Consider the following 18707-nt stretch of genomic DNA (forward strand, 5'->3'; position numbering starts at 1 on the left):
GCGAATCCTCTCTCATAATGAATATACTGATCATATTACCCGTCTTCAAGCTAAACTTGATGCTGCTAATCGAAGGATTCTTTTCCTAAATGAAGAGAATAGGGTATTGGAAGAGAGGTTAGATTCACAGGAATAGCAGATGGCTACAATGATTCCTGCCTCTGATTATGTGACAATGGTGGAGATAATGCAACGCATGGCTGCTCTTCAAGCTGATGTAAGAGCCAGCGTAAATCAAATGGTCATGGGTGTTGCTAGGAACGAAGTTCGATCTTTAAACTTATGCCTAAGGCAATATGGCATGGACCCTGGTGCACATCTCCCTCCTGCTGATGCTGACTAGAACAACTTTGCTTTTTCTAGTTCCAAAGTCAGATAGTGATCTTGATGCACGTGTTTCCCCGGATGCTATTTCTGCCCCTGTTGATGACAAAAAGAGGGAGAAGAAAGCTAAGAAGCACAAAAAGAGAAAATAATCTGAGGGGGAGCATGAGCATGAGAAAGCTCCCAAACAGCAAAGGAGGGATGATGATGGTGGTAATGGTGTTGATCAAGGTACCGGCCCTAAGCCCAGCAACACTCATACTGAAGCAGGTGTTAAGGCTGCTGATGGATCTCAACCCTGTATGCCTGCCACATCTGTGGATGATATTGGTTCTGGCAGTAAGCCCAGTGAAGTGTCTGAACTGGTTGTAGCTTAATCTTTTGCTGTCTCTCAAACCATTGAAAGAAAACTAAAAAGAAAAATGGAGAGGCATCAGAAGATACAACATGATCTAAATGATGCTTTCAACGCTAAATTTGAGGCCTATGCTGCTCAAAAATGACATAGAATTGAGCATAGAAGAAGCCTCACTCCTGATAAGTGTGAAATTCATGATGAACTACTCAGCATTGACGAACATAAGAGGGCTGCTTTAAAAAGACATGCTAAGTTCATGGTGAAGTTTAACAGAAAGAAAGCAAAGATGTATGCTAAGTGAGCAGATCGAATCAAAAAGATGACACCTAAAGAGATGCAAAAAGAATGATAATTATTATTATTATTATTATTATTATTATTATTATTATTATTATTATTATTATTATTATTATTATTATTATTATTATTATTATTATTATTATTATTATTATTATTATTATTATATTATTATTATTATTATTATTATTATTACTATTATTATAATTATAATTATTATTATTATTCTAATTATTATTATCATCCTAATTATTATTAATATCATAACTAGTATTAGAATAAGTAGTATTAGTATTATGATCAAGATTATTGATATTAGTAATATTATTAGTAGTATCATTATCATAAAAATTAACACTTTTATTAAAACTATCATTTTATATAAAAATTATCATTTCTAGTATTAATATTATTATTATTATTCTTATTAGTAATATTATTTTTATTATCATATTTATTTAAAGTATCATTATTATTTAAAATTCTAATAATTATTAAAACTACCATTTTTATTAAAATTATTATTATTATTTATTATTATTATTATATTTATAGATTTTGTACATAAAATATATTTATATTACCTATAACTATATATTAAACATATTAACATATATATATATATATATATATATATATATATATATATATATATATATATATATATATATATATATATATATATATATATATATATATATATATATATATATATATATACAACATAAACATATATATATAGTATATAATTTAAGATATAATATATAGATAAAATGTAGTACATATTCTATATAAACTACAACACTAAATATATAAATATTATATAATTAATAGATGTAATTATTTGATTACCATTATGTGTGTGTGTGTATATATATATACATGATATAGGTTTGTGAATTCGAGGCCAACCCTGCATTCTTTAGTTCCGTCGTATGCATATTTTTACTACAAAATATCATATCGTGGGTTTCATTTGCTCCCTTTTTAAATGCTTTTGCAATATATATTTTTGGGCTGGGAGTACATGCGCTATTTTATAAATGTTTGATTAAATAGACACGAGTACTCATAATTACATTCTATGGTTGGATTATTAGACCGAATATCGCCCCTTTTAGCTTGGTAGCCTAAGAATTGGTGTTTATTATAATTGCCACCAATTGACGCGAATCCTAAAGATAGATCTATCGGGCCCAAAAAGCCCCATCCGGGTTACGAATGCTTTAGTACTTCGATTTTATCATATCCGATGAGAGTCTCGGAATGATGGGGATATTCTAGATGCATTTTGTTAAGGTCGGTTACCAGGTGTTCACCATATGAATGATTTTTATACACAGGTTATGTGTATCATGTTTTGTACACGGGTTACGTGTGCGGTTAAATATTTGAAATCTTGTGGTCTATTAAATTATGGAAATGAATGCTTATGATAAATCTATGAACTCACCAACTTTTTGGTTGACACTTTTAAGCATGTTTATTCTCAGGTATGAAAGAAATCTTCCGCTGTGCATTTGCTCATTTTAAAGATTTTACTTGGAGTCGTTCATGTCATATTTTAAAAGACGTTGCATTCGAGTAGTTGAGTTCAACAAGATTATTATTAAGTCATTTATAGTTTGGATATATTATGAAATGGTATGCATACCTGTCAACTTTCGTTGTAATGAAAGTTTGTCTTTTAAAAACGAATGCAATGTTTGTAAAACTTATCATATAGAGGTGAAATACCTAGCAATGAAATCAACTATTGTGAATCGTTTATAATCGGCATGAACGGGTCCTTTTAGTTGGTGTTAGAGCGGTGGTCTTAGCGAACTAGGTCTTGCATTAGTGTATCTAACGGATAGTTATTAAGATGCATTAGTGAGTCTAGACTTCGACCGTGTCTGCATGTCAAAAAGTTTTTCTTATCATTTCTTGTCGGAAATTACCTGCTTATCATTCTTAAGTCTAGACATGTTTTAGTGCAATTATTGCATAGATAGTGTATAGACAAAATTCATATCTTAGCACATCTGTTACTGTAGACTTTACTTGACATCTTCCAAAGATTCCTCCGTAATTTTTGAGATTTTGGTATTATATATACATATGTAAATCATGTATACCAATCTAAGTCCTATAATATATCTCCTATCGAAAATTCATATCCCTGACGATACAAAATGGATGTCGTAAACCGTTCAAGCTCCTCCGATTCCGACAGCTATTCCGATATGGATTTTCACTCGATCTCCGAAAGCAGTGTGACCGGAATGGATCAACCAATTAGCCATCATCTATTCTGGATGAATTGGGGATGGGTTCATAATCTACTTAATCATTGGAGACAAGAAGAAGGTGATCCCTTCCATCACCACTTTTCCCTCTTGGCGAAGAACCTGAAGTACTTACCGGCGAACCTGTTCGAAACAACATTTTCTCTCTCATTTCCAGAGCATCTCCTCACGATTATATAATATCTACAATTCTAAACCTTATTCATCCGCTTGTTCAAACCGCCAATCATCCCGGAATAATAGAATAAATCAACGAACTTCGTGCTCGAGTAGTAGTTTTGGAGAATATGGGGCAAAACTTACAAGCACCAGCAACATCACCGGAACCAACAGTACCACTAGTACCACCAAGAACACAAGCCTTAACATCACACGCCTCAACATCACAATCTATACCTCGAGCATAATCATCATTCTACATATCGTTCTACATCATCTATCTTCGTTCTACATGGCGATTATGTAATCTCTAATGTTTTAGAGATTATGTATTCTAATTCTAACGGTAAATCAAATGAGATTAATATTATATAAACTCATTAAATCCATGATTACATCTGAAAAAAATATATATGTATATATATTTTCACAAAGATTGTAATTAAAAGTTCTCTTGTACAAACTATTAATGATGAGAATATTATAACGGGTAGGTAATACCCTAGAAATATTTAAATCTCATATTAACATGTTACACTGTACATTCTTCAGTTCAGATTTAGCAGTCATTAACAATACTGCTCAAATTCACATATATACGTATCCGTTCACCAAAGAACAACTATTTTCATTCAAATTCTATTTCATATTCCGATTTTGACCGATCAGAATCTAAGTCAAGATTTGACAAGTGGCATAATGAAGAAAATAATGGACAAAATAAAATTGAATTAGAAACCAATTAATTAACTACGTAAAATTTTAAATACATACTAACCAAATCCTAGCTAACTGTTCCTATATCCGTTATGACTATTTCCTTATTACATTTTATTTATTGTCATTTTAATTATCTCAATTTATTTATCGCAATTTTAATTATCGCAATTTATTTATCGCAATTTTAATTATCGTAATTTATTTATCGCAATTTTAATTATCGCAATTTATTTATCGCAAGTTTAATTATCGCAATTTATTTATCGCAATTTTAATTATCGCAATTTATTTATCGCAATTTATTTATCGCAATTTTAATACTCGCAATTTTCTTTATCCTCATTTAAATACTGTCATAATATACTAGTCTTGGTTAATCCCGAGACAATATAATATAATCTTGATTAATTAGATTATATATTGAACAATTGAACTATTGGACTATTGAACTACTAACATTGGACTACTAACATTGGACAATTAAAAAGTATTAAAAGAGTAGTAAATATTAATTACAACACATTTGGACTTAAAATATCGATAATAAATTATATCTACTACAGTTAAATATTTCCTCAAGTTACACTTGATTCATCTTAAACATCATTTGTATCTGACGATTTCGATCTGCGTTCATACCCTTCAAAATTCTAGAAACACCTCGAATTGATAACCCATGATTCAGATATGAGAATGCAGACAAAGCAGCAAAAGCTGTAGATGATCTTAATGGCCAAAAGCTTGATAATAAAGAATGGAGTGTTGGAAACACTCAATAGAAAATTTGATACTGGAAAGCGGATTATGCAAAACTATGAAGGAGGCTGTGGACTGTAGCGACCCGACAAAATTGTCATTGACGGCGCCGCTAACTTAGGTCCCGTTACGTGGTCATAGTCCCTATATGAGACTCGTTTGACCAAAATTATGTCACATTCATTTGAAAAGTACAAGACTTGCAAGGTTTAGTTTACAAACGGTTCGACAACACTTTTAAGTTTACAGAGTTATAAAGCATAAATGAAGTAACTTGCGACATAATATAAGTTGAAAATCACAGTTGCTATAAATAGCGTAAGTATGTAAACATTTGTTTGAATCCAAAGGTGCTATCACTAGCGTATGCATGTATGCTTGACTCCAAGCAAGTAATCAAAGTGTATGCATGTATGCTTGACCCCAAGCAAGTATGACTGTATGCGGAAGCATGTATTAAATAACCATGTATGAACCTGAGAAACATATAGAAAACTGTCAACGAAAAACGTTGTTGAAATCATAGGTGTTTTAGTAAACGTTGTATTTGAACCACAAGATTTAATATAAGATGATTATCAAAATCATTTGCATTCCAAAGTTGTTTTTTGTATCGCGGGCACCCAATTATCAAACTTAACTATTTTGTACCCTGTTACGTAGTGTTAGAACATACACTATACTTGAAAATATATTTCATCCGCTAACGGTAGCGAACCGTCCGAATGAGACTCGTCAAGCCCATGTGATCACATAATATAAGTTCTCGTTTACACCCTGCAAGTGTAACTAATGATAATTGAATTGAGGCTTTTTGTTCAAACCCGTACGTGGAATGTTCGTTTTCGTACTTGTGTTCAAAGTGTAAAAGTATGATACGTATATGTTTCTCATCCCATAGTTTAAAGCATAAAAGTTGTTTGAAAGATAGGACAATGATCTCACCTCGAGTGCACGAGTATAAAAGTACTTCACAAAGTAAACGTGTGCATGATAGTTGCTTAGCCTTGACCTAAACAAGTAAGTTGTATCAATTAACCGGTTACGACACAAGGTCGGGCGAAATGTGTTCAATTAGTCTTATGGCTCGTTACGACTCGATTAGTATAGCATGTGAATCACATTGTCAAGTTCAATGAAAGAATCAAGTATAAAATACGATTAAAACGATTGCATAAGTTTGAAAGCGGGTGCTGGAATTAACCAAACAAATATTTTAAAAACGCTCGAGTAAACGAGTGATGTTATAATTAAATAACGGGAATATTATGAACGTTAGCCAACGGAGACTACGAATTTAAATAACGAAAGGTTTTATTTTAAAAAAAAAAGACGGCGTTAAAATAAATTTAACGAAAAAACGCGGGATGTTACATTACCTACACCTTAAGAGAAATTTTGTCCCGAAATTTAGTTGAAAGTAGTAGTCATTGTTTCTCCCTTGAGAACTTGCGTTGTCAAATCTACGGATAAGTGAAGGTACTTCCTTGGGCATTTCAACGAACTTTGACAGTCGGGATTTTACGTTGGTTTAAAGTTTGGTTTCACGATTTATAGTTTCAACCGGTCCTCCTAGGAAGTGAAGTTTATCGTTGATAGTAAGTTCATCGAAGAGGATAACAAATTCTTGTTTCGCAAGACACGCCTTTAAGTTTGATACACATAATGTAGGATGAACGGAATTTGTTTGAGTCGGAAGTTCGAAGCGCTAAGCAACGGGCACACCTTTTCAAAAGGACTAAAAAAATATCGCGGTAAGCAACGCCCCAAGATTTTAAAAGGACTAAAAAAATATCGCGGAGTTAGCTTTCTACGTTTCCGAAATGGACTACACCTTTTCAAGGTGCGACTTTTAACGTTACGCGGTTTCCCACATGGAATTCGAAAGGTTTACGTCTAACATTGGCATAGCTCCTTTGGCGACTACGGGCCATCTCGAGCCTTTATCGGGTTGGAACGATTTTAACGGTTACTCCATGAATGAGCCCGGGTTCGGTGACTTAATTATCATTTACTTGGTTCTACAAAAGGAGAATGACGTTTCTGGTCATATAAGATTTCAAAAGGTGTGACGTTAAGACTTGAATGATAACCATCGTTGTAAGAGAATTTGGTTAAAGGCAAAAACTTTTCTCAAGTAAATTTGAAATTGATAACGCAAACTCGTATTATGGTTTCCAAGGTTTGAATCATGTGTTTGCTTGGTCTGTCGGTTTATGGATGATACGCGGTACCCAGGTTTAAACGTGGTCCCGAGGCTTTTTGTAAGGCACTCCGAAATCTAGAAGTGAAACGAGGATCTCGATCCGAAACGAGGTACATTTTTTTAAGGTATATTTGAAAAAGTTTGTTAGGACTTGAAAACGTTAGTTAGAACAAGTTTCTCAAGAAATTCGCGCCTCGAAAGATTTATCGGTTTCCGAAAACGTTCGTTAGGAATATTCCCCTGGCGAATACTAGTATAATGTGAAGAGTCTCTCTCTCCATTGACAATTTAGAATAAAAGATTTCCTTATTCGGAAGTACGAGTGTAATGCGAGAGAAGTTTCCGCCTCGATGTGAGCATAACAAGTATATTGTAGTTCGTCGATAAAACTGTGCTAAAAGGAGATAGTATAAACGTATAACATATGTTTGAAGTCGAAAGAATTTGTCATTCATTCGGAAGCATAAATATGGTTCAACAATAATCGAAGATGTGTCCTTGGTATGATTGTTATCAGTATTCTCGGAGTTTTCGAATGTTCAAACAAGAAAAATGAAGTCATGTACATGGCACATGGTGGTGATTAGGTTGATCGAGTCCAACCACCATCACGTGTCATTAGAACTCTGGTATGAATTACCGTAATATAACCACGTTGATCAAGTGTTGTTATATTACGCTAACCCATACCTCCATTCCCACATCACTCCATGGATTCGAGTTCGTGTAACCGTGAAGATCTAAAATGAACAAAGTGTAACGGCATCTCTAACGTGACTCGTATTGAAACGAAAGAATTAGTGCAACTTTGAAGAGACGTTTCCCGAGGAAAATGTATAACTGGTTGTTCACGTCAATGCAGTTCAAGTCAAACAATAATGCATTTAGGTACGAAAAGAATAACGATTCATGATAACGAATAGTACACAACCGTAGTGATAAGTAGTGACGACGATACTCATCTAGATTAGTGATGGTAGTAACAAGAAGTCATAGATAGTAAGAAACACCGGTGTGACACCGATAGTAAGTTGAGACGGTTGGCGAATAAAAACATGGGAGACAGAGTTCCCGAACTAGTATGACTAATGAAGTCGTCGCCGTCCTTACGCGTATGAATCTTTAATTTACGTGTGTTACCAGAAAGTGGCAGAATACGGATTCGTATGATGAAAGTTTGGTGCCATTATGGATTTCACCTAAGATAGGTTTAAGTATAATGCACAAGTAGTCAAGTAAGTGCTATCTATAGCAAATGTAAGTCAGAATGCAATGGCTAACTATCTGGTTGTAGTCTAGATTCACTAATGCATCCTAACGACTCTGTCAGACACATTAATGCACATCCTAGATCCCTACAACCAACGCTCTGATACCATCTGTAGCGACCCGACAAAATTGTCATTGACGGCGCCGCTAACTTAGGTCCCGTTACGTGGTCATAGTCCCTATATGAGACTCGTTTGACCAAAATTATGTCGCATTCATTTGAAAAGTACAAGACTTGCAAGGTTTAGTTTACAAATGGTTCGACAACACGTTTAAGTTTACAAAGTTATAAAGCATAAATGAAGTAACTTGCGACATAATATAAGTTGAAAATCACAGTTGCTATAAATAGCGTAAGTATGTAAACATTTGTTTGAATCCAAAGGTGCTATCACTAGCGTATGCATGTATGCTTGACTCCAAGCAAGTAATCAAAGTGTATGCATGTATGCTTGACCCCAAGCAAGTATGAGTGTACGCGGAAGCATGTATCAAATAACCATGTATGAACCTGAGAAACATATAGAAAACTGTCAACGAAAAACGTTGGTGAAATCATAGGTGTTTTAGTAAACGTTGTATTTGAACCACAAGATTTAATATAAGATGATTATCAAAATCATTTGCATTCCAAAGTTGTTGTTTGTATCACGGGCACCCAATTATCAAACTTAAATGTATTGTACCCTGTTACGTAGTGTTAGAACATACACTATACTCGAAAATATATTTCATCCGCTAACGGTAGCGAACCATCCGAATGAGGCTCGTCAAGCCCATGTGATCACATAATATAAGTTCTCGTTTACACCCTGCAAGTGTAACTAATGATAATTGAATTGAGGATTTTTGTTCAAACCCGTACGTGGAATGTACGTTTTCGTACTTGTGTTCAAAGTGTAAAAGTATGATACGTATATGTTTCTCATCCCATAGTTTAAAGCATAAAAGTTGTTTGAAAGATGGGACTATGATCTCACCTCGAGTGCACGAGTATAAAAGTACTTCACAAAGTAAACGTGTGCATGATAGTTGCTTAGCCTTGACCTAAACAAGTAAGTTGTATCAATTAATCGGTTACGACACAAGGTCGGGCGAAATGTGTTCAATTAGTCCTATGGCTCGTTACGACTCGATTAGTATAGCATGTAAATCACGTTGTCAAGTTCCATGCAAGAATCAAGTATAAAATACGATTAAAACGATTGCATAAGTGTTTGATTAAGTTTGACTAAAAGTAAAACTTGGTCAAAGTCAAAGTCAAAGTCAACGGGGTCTGGTCGGGTATCCGACAATTTTCCCATGATTTAAAAGTATATATAAACATGTTTGCCAAGTTTTATGTTAATCGGAGTTACGAGTAAGCGGGGGTGAAAACGTGAAAAACAAAAAGTAGTTGGGACAGACCCAAATGGCGCGCCGCTCCATTTAACTGATCAGCAAGTCTGGCAGTTTTCACACTCAAGCACGAATCCAACTTCAAATACACAAAAATCATAAACCGTAAACATCCAAAACAAGTATCTTTTATCGTTGGAAAGGTATTTTGATAAGGAATACAACTAACCACTTTTCATCAAGTAAAAACATCATTTACAATAGTCGAAATCTCTTCAAGATCATTAAATGTTCAAAATCATCGTTTCAAGTTTACAAAATGCATTTCTTGACTCAGGAATCCAATTCACACATATGATATGCCATTTTGAAGGTAATGAAACATACATTACAACTAAACACTTACTAATAACATTTCATGGCATTCAAACATCAAAAGTTCGTTTTAAGTCTATCAAACCCTAACCAAAATTCACAAAAATCAATAATCATGTGTTTGAAGTTATTCTTACTCAACCTACGCATCAAAACGAAGCTAGTGATACTAGTAACACAATTAAAACATGAACTTTAACAATTTAACAACATTAACTCATCCAAAATCAAAGATTAAGCACACCCATTTCAAATGTTCAAACTAGTTACTCAAAACAACGAATCGAGCAAACAAAACATATATTCATGTTATACACGAGCCATAGACACTAACTAACACCATTTCAAGTATATAAAACGAATTTAGAGAAATCTAGTGTTTTAAAAATATTACCCAAACGAGATGAAATTGGTACCAAAATGTAGAGGATGAAGAGAGGATCACGAAAATGTAATTTGTTTAGATGTTTGCTTCTTGATTCGAATTTAGATGATGATTTTGTGAGTTGGATGTTTGAGTTCATAAAATGGAAGTAGAGAGAAAATGGGGAGGTGGAGGATGGAGTGAATGAATGGTGGAGAGTGGGGTTTGACTAGTTGACCAGAGTTTGTGATTCCTCTAGAATTGATTTTGATGAAGGCTCCTAGACAAGCTAATTTATACATGCTAGATATGAATGTTGCTACTTCAACTGGTGAACATCATCAAGCTTTTGTTTCGAAAGCTACTGAACAAGATTCTATTACATGGCACAAACGCATGGGTCATTTAAGTTTTCAAAAAATGAATCACCTTGTCCACAACAATCTTGTAGAAGGTGTTGATCTTTGATCTTTTAATATTACAGGAACATGTGTTCCATGTAAGAAGGGTAAGCAGAGCAAGAAAGCTCATAAGCTGGTGAAGTATAATCCAATCTCTGCTCTACTTGAATTGTTACACATAGATCTTTTCGGTCTAATTCGTTTTGAAAGCATTGATGGAAGTAAGTATTGTCTGGTTGTAACTAATGATTATTCAAGATTTTCTTGGGTAATGTTTTTGAAAGAGAAGTCCGATACTTTTGAGAATTTGAAAGTGCTAATCAATCGATTAGAGACAGGTTTTAATCTAAAAGTAAGAAAGATTCGTTACGACAATGGTACAGAATTCAAGAATCAGTATCTTGCAGGTTTTTGTATTGAAAAAGGTATCAATATGCAGTTCAGTTCTTCATACGCTCCTCAGATGAATGGTATTGCTGAAAGAAAGAATAGGGTATTGATCGAGACAGCTAGAACAATGCTGGCAGATTCATCGTTACCTGTTCATTTTTGGAGTGAAGCTGTTGCTAATGCGTGTTACACTATGAATCGAGTTCTGACTGTTAAACGACTGGGTAAAACTTGCTATGAGTTATTGCATTGGACAAAACCATCTTTGAAGCATCTAGAACCATTTGGTGCACAGTGTACCATCTTGAAAAGAAAACCAGGAAGTAAGTTTGATTCTAAAGTGGTTACTGGAGTATTTCTTGGGTATAGTTCTCCTAAGAAGCGAGTTTTCAATAATGAAACAAGATGTGTTGAAGAATGGTCTGAAGTTGACGTCCAAAGGAATCATACGAAGAGTGCTTCTAAGAGTCATCCTTGGATTTATAACTATGATGAGCTGATTGACTCATTCAATCTTGCTCCAGATCAGATGGAGAATGAAGTTGAGTTACAAATGCTGTTTGATTTACAGAATGAACCAGAAGTATCTGCACCTACTCCAACTCCAACTCCATTACCCACTATCGATGAACCAGTTCATGATTCAGATCAAGACGTTGATCCAGTGTACGATACCTGCGGATCTGATATTTCAAGTGAAAGTTCTGATAATCCTGAAGATATTGGTGATACTACGAATCTACATCATGAGATACCTGTTCCTGCACATCCAGTTCCCAGAACTACAGCAGATCATCCTAGAGAGAATATTATTGGAGATCCAAATGCATGTGTTAGAACAAGAAGGCAATTTCAGTTTGATGGTCAAGTTGATACTCATATGACAGCTGCTGCTGCATACTACGAGTACTCATGTCATATTTCTAGAATAGAGCCAAAGACAACAAAAGAAGCCTTGAAACATGTTGATTGGGTCATGGCTATGCAAGAAGAAATTCATCAATTTCATTGTTTAGATATCTGGAAGCTAGTTACTAAGCCGCATGGTGCTAAAGTAATTGATCTCAAATGGGTTTGGAAGTGCAAGTTTGACGAAGATGGCAATTTTATTCGTAACAAAGCAAGATTAGTCGCTAAAGGTTATCAGCAAGATCCTGAATTCGATTATGATGAATTTTTTGCTCCTGTTGCCAGATTGGAAGCTATTCGCATTTTCTTGACTTTTGCATCATTTATGAAGTTTAAAGTGTTTCAAATGGATGTCAAGAGTGCATTTCTTTATGGCAGGCTAAATGAAAGAGTATATGTTAGTCAACCACCGGGTTTTGAAGATCATCTTCATCCTGACAAAGTTTACCTTTACGAAGAGCCCAATATGGTTTACATCAAGCCCCGAGATGTAACACCCCGTTTTCCTCGTACGTGGTCTAAAGGTACGTATTTCACCTTGTAAACGTTTAATATAAACCGCAAATGAATGTTTATAGTTTAAATGTTTGAAAATATAGAAAATGGGTTGATCAGGCCTTCTGTCGCGTTTTAGTGTGTTTCATCGCATTTTGGTTTGTCGCGATACGCGAAAAAGCTGGCTGGGACGCGACAACTTCTGGAACCCAGTTCTGTCTACCTTATCACATTTTGATTTGGTTTGTCGCGTTTGGGTGTCACGAAACGCGACCTGGTGTCGCGAAACGCAACAAATGTCGCTGTTTTACATTTTTGACCCAAATTAAATGGCATCTTTGAGGGTGTATTGGTCTTTTCACTTATGGACGATTTTGGTGTAACGACCCTGGATTTTCCAACTTATTATTATTAATATTTATTATTAATGCTTGCGCTTTAATAAATGTATTTTTATACATTTACTTGTTATCGTAATTGACTTTACATGTCCCGACTTGTCTTTGTGACACACGTACTTTTCACGAATAATATTTTGAATATTATTTATGTTCATGATTAATTATTATTAATCATTTTTAATTAACTAATGCAAATAGTTAATTACTTGGACTTTATTTCTTTAATTGTTGCATAGATACTTGGACTTGGGCCTTTTCTTAATGGACATGGACTTGGAAGCCCACCCTACTTTCTTAATGGACTAAGTAAGCCCACTTTTAAGCTAGTGTTTTATTAATGATAAGCAAGGATTAATTAGCTTAGTTAGAAGACAAAATGTGCAAGCATGCAAGTAACTCTTTCCCATGCAATTTAACTTTAATCTATTCTAAGCTTTCACCATTCTCCCATACATGAAAGTTGAGTTTTGGCTTTCCTCTTTTGGCTCCCTTGAACCGTCGGCCTAGGTGATGGGAGGGAGAGTTCAAACTTTTTTTTGGTTACTTATTTGTAAGTATTATCTCACATTTACACACACATACTTACACACTTTCTTTTACTCTCATTTTTCTCTCAAACCTTTGTAAGTAACAACTTCATTTCTTCTTTCTTTTTCTTCCTAAAAACCGAATTCTAGCACTACATCATCATCATTTACTAGTTTGTAGTTTATTGTTGTTTGTTGTTGTTAAAGATCAAGTTCTATAACTTGTATCTTCATGTAATCTTGGTTACTTCCATCTTTTGTTTGATGAAGAACCAAGAACAAGAATCTAAACTTGTTAGTTTATGGTTCCACACTTAAATGTTATAAGATTTAAAGTTTATAAGCTTTATAATCATACTTGTGTTCATGTTTTGTAGACTTGAAGTTTATCTCCTTAAGATCCAAACTTTGATTTGAATCTTCTCAAGTATGAAACAAACATGAACATAATACTTGTAACTTTAGTTTATTTTCTTTCTTTTTTTAAGTACTTTAAAGTTGTGATGTTGTTAATTTGGTCAAGTATTACTAGGTAATCTTGATCTCATATTTCTTGAAACTAAAGTTAACTTTATAAGTTCAAGAACATGGAAGTATAACTCTCTAGTTATAACTTCACACACTTATGTTGGATCTAAGTTTCTATAGCTTATGGTCTTCCAAATTTGTTGTAAACAAGAGCTTATAAGCTTACATACATTCTACAAGATTAAAATCTAAGTTTCATAACTTATGGTTTCATTAAAGTGAAGATCCAAGTTCTATAACTTAGGATCTAACTTAAGAACACTAGATCTAGACTTTCAAGTCTAGGATCTTTAAGATCTAGCTAAGATCTAAGTTCTAAAACTTAAGATCTTGTTTATTTAGTTTACTTTCAAGTTTGTAGCTTAATATTACTATTAGAACTCATGTATGTGTCGGATCTAAGATCTTGATGTAACTTTGATTCATCAAACTAATTACAATCCTTAATTGAGTTGTGCTACATATCTTAGACTTACACTAGTGTTATGATGGTCAAAACTTGGTTAATATGATGCAAACACATCAACGAGTTGTACACTTGAAGCTATACGCATCAAGGATGAGAACCGTGATGAGCATCAAGCACCAAGAACCCACTGGAGCACCTTACCTACTGCTTTCTGGGTCTTATCAATAACCTGGGCTACTGGAAAAGTTTATTTTCAGCTAGTTCGGTTCAAGTAGATGATTTTCCATTTAGACCTCGTCTTAATCCGAGTTACGGTTTAGGATTTATGGCCATCCGAAAGTCACTACACCCTTTTAACGTTATGCTGAAAATTTCTGACCTACTCGCACTTAAACTGTCACCACGGTCAAAATAAGATGATTTTGGTTCTGGAAATTGGTCAGCCTCTAGGGGACTCATATACAGAGCCATTTCTAAAGATCTCACCTCATTTCAGTTTGTATAGAGGTCGTGACGACTGAACGAAGTCAGCCTTTATTTCAAACTCTATTCTTGATTGAAACTTACTTTACACTTTTTTATTAATGATGAATGATGATGATACTTAAGACCTAATTTACATACTTTTAAACCTTTGGGAATGATTTACTGACTTAGTAACTTTTAACTTAGGTTGAGGACCTTCCAGACCAACTACTTGCTTACTTTCTCGAATCAACTTTACTACTTTTCACTGTGAGTTATAGCATCCCTTTTTACTTTAACTATTTTGGGAACTGAGAATACATGTGGATTTTACGTTTTACATACTAGGCATGAGTACTTAAACTTTATATATGTGTGGGTTATACAACAGCATAAACTTTCCCCTTAGCTCGGTAACGTTTAGTCATTGGTCTTTGAACCGGTGAACGCGAATCTTAGATATGGATCCATAGGCTTTGACATCCCCACTCGGGCTAGTAGTGCTAGCATTTAACAGGTGTTTAATACTTCATAAACTTATGCACTCGCCAAGTGTACTTTTAGGGGGTGTTATTTACGTTAAGTTAGTTACCAAGTGCCCACGGTTGAACATATACTTTTCATACTATTTTGAAATACTGAAATCTCCTGGCCTACCTTACATTTCTGTTATACTTAAACTATAGCTCACCAACCTTTGTGTTGACGTTTTTAAGCATGTTTTTCTCAGGTGCTTAAGAGGTTTGTTTGCTTCCGCTGTTGTAGTCTTGCTGTAGACACCCGCTGCTTGTGTTAGAGATGTCTTCGCATGAAACATTTATCTTGCATTCAAACTATGTTACTTTTGAAACAATGAATTTGTAACGACCTATGGGTCACGTACTATTATTATTGCCTTCTATTCGTAGAAGCACACTATCAGTTGTAAAACTTTTAATGTTGGTTTAGACGTCACTCCATTTTTTGAATGCAAACTTATTTTAAAACAGCATATAGTGTTTGACCTTGTAATGATCCTGTTGTTGATGATCTGTACACGGTAATTTTATACGGGGCATCACATTTGGTATCAGAGCATTGGTTGTAGGGAATTAGATTGCATTAGTGAGTCTAGACCGGACCGAGTAGGATTCACTAATAGGACTAATCTACAACTTGATAGGTTACTTGTTTTTGCGAAACTTGCTGCATGCTGCTGCTTACTTTTACTGCTATATGCCGTATACTATTACTTGCTTTCACTACTGCATGCTATTATCTGCTTTCGATTGCATGATACTTGTCATTATTGCGATGCTACTTACTGCTATAGATGATCTAGACTGTCGTAGTTACATTGCCTAATACGTGCTTGCTTTATGACTTATTGACATGGAAAAAGTTATTTTTCCTTATTCAGATGTCGGATATTCCACCTGTTATCATTTTGGAGAGCGACTCAGACTCATCCGCCACCTCGCCTGCTACTGCTGCCGGCACACAGATCCCGTCCTCTTTACCCTCCAGCGACTCTGGCGCTTCGTCCTCTGGAGCCAGTAGCCACACACCCGACCTAGTGATCATCTCAGACGGACACGAGGATCCACCGGAGATTCTAGCTCCAGTTATCCCAGGACCTTCGGAGCCACAGCACCATTCCGGTGGTGCTGTGATTCCTGGGGATTATGGGGAGGGTCCGTTCCATAATGAGCGTAACCATTGGGTCAGACGCCTTCCTGATGGACGTGTCGTGCTAATCCCGCCTTGCAGATACCGACTGATGACCACCGGTCGAGCAGAACCACCCACAGATAGTTCAGACGACTCATCATCCGATGACTTCAGTGAGGATGATTCCGACGAGGACCCTGAGGAGGCACCCGTGCAGCCACCCTCTACCCCGCCGAAGAAGCGGTATCGTTTTGATGGTACTATTATTCCAGGGGTTAATGGAGGTAAGTCATTTGTTAACGCACATGGACTGAAGGTTAGAGTTACCGCCCGTAAGCAGCTTGTGCCGTATCCTGCCAATCCGTTCGTGCGTAAGGCTCCCCGTTATGCAGCATCTGCTTCTAGTGCTGGACCATCTGCACCACCAGCTCCACCAACATCGCCTGCACCATCAGCACCGCCTGCTCCACCAGCCTCTCCCTCTGTCGAGGAACTGACGAGGGAGGTGGATACCCTCCGTGCTCGGGTAACTGAGCTCGAGGACCAGATGTCCTACATAATGGACATCCTTTACCCACCATCACCATAGGGCTTTTGTATTAGGTTTCTTGATGTAATCCGGTTTGTAGTTTCATGTTTCACTCATGTATTGTACGAATCTTATGCGAATGTATGCAACTTTTTTGGAACTTAGTGTTGTTTAATCTTTGTACGGTGTTCTATTTACGTTACTGTATGATGATTTTGTGGTATCTGAATCTATTTGCGTTACTTAATTAGCATGTGTTGTGTTGATTCCATGTTGGTTACCACATACTGTATTATTATTATTTGAATGCTGGATTTTGACTTGAGTCAAAATTTTTGTTTAGAAGATCAATGGCCAACGGAAGGTCAACGCCCACAGCAGCACATATCAAAGAAATGATAGCCAAACGGGTAGCCGCAACTATAGCGGAAATGAACCCCCAAGCTCCACCGGTTATCCAGCGCAATCATAACGGGTGCACATACAAGGAATTCCAAAGCTATAAGCCCCACAATTTTAGTGGTACTGAGGGGCCAGTTGGACTTACAAGGTGGTTTGAGAAATTAAAAGTTGTGTTCTGTGTAAGCAACTGTTCAGAAATGACCAAAACTAAGTATGCCTCCTGTACACTGTCGGACGGTGCCCTAACCAGGTGGAACACACTTGCTCAAGCTAAGGATATTGATGAGGCGTATGCTACCCCGTGGGAGGAATTTAAGGGGGCCATGATTGAAGAGTATTTCCCCAGGACAGAGATATAGAAAATGGAGGCTGAGTTCTGGGATTTGAAGGTTGTGGGAACCGATCTCGATGGTTATAACTGTAGGTACCTGGAATTAGCTCTGATGTGTCCCACGATGGTTACCCCGGAATTTAAGCGAATGGAACGATATTTGTGGGGACTTCCCAAGTCCATCCAAGGAAATGTCACCTCTTCCAAACCAGCTGACGTCCCGGAAGCTATGCGCATGACGCATACCCTGATGAACCAAATCACCAGCAAAGAATCAGAAAAGGCTAAATCCGAATCGGGTAGTAGTGAGAAGCATAAGTGGGACAACAACAAGGGGAGGGTCTTTGAACAAAACCCTGCTAAGAGGCACAACGACGGAAGGAACCCCAAACCGAACCCTAGCTCGAACTCTAACTACAAGGGTAGTCTGACGCAGTACAAGAGATGCTACAAGCATCACACCGGGTACTGCAACGTGGTCTGCAAAAAATGTAAAAGGACTGTGCATATTGGCAAAGACTGCAAGATCACCACCCTGAATGTGAAGACAAACCCTACTTGACCGAGAAAGTGCTATGAGTGTGGACAACCGGGCCACTTCAAAAATAAGTGTCCCAATAAGAGAAAGGACGGCGGACCACCGTGTGGCAGAGCTTTCAACGTAAACGCAAGGGATTCCCGTGAGAACCCCGACTTGGTTATAGGTATATTCACTATCAATAATCTATTAGCTTCTGTCCTGTTTGATACTGGTGCCGATAGGAGTTATGTATGTAGACACTTTTGCTCTAAGATAAATTGGTCGTTAGTTCCTTT

Source organism: Rutidosis leptorrhynchoides, chromosome 5 (assembly GCF_046630445.1).
Source record: "Rutidosis leptorrhynchoides isolate AG116_Rl617_1_P2 chromosome 5, CSIRO_AGI_Rlap_v1, whole genome shotgun sequence".
Lineage (NCBI taxonomy): Eukaryota > Viridiplantae > Streptophyta > Magnoliopsida > Asterales > Asteraceae > Rutidosis > Rutidosis leptorrhynchoides.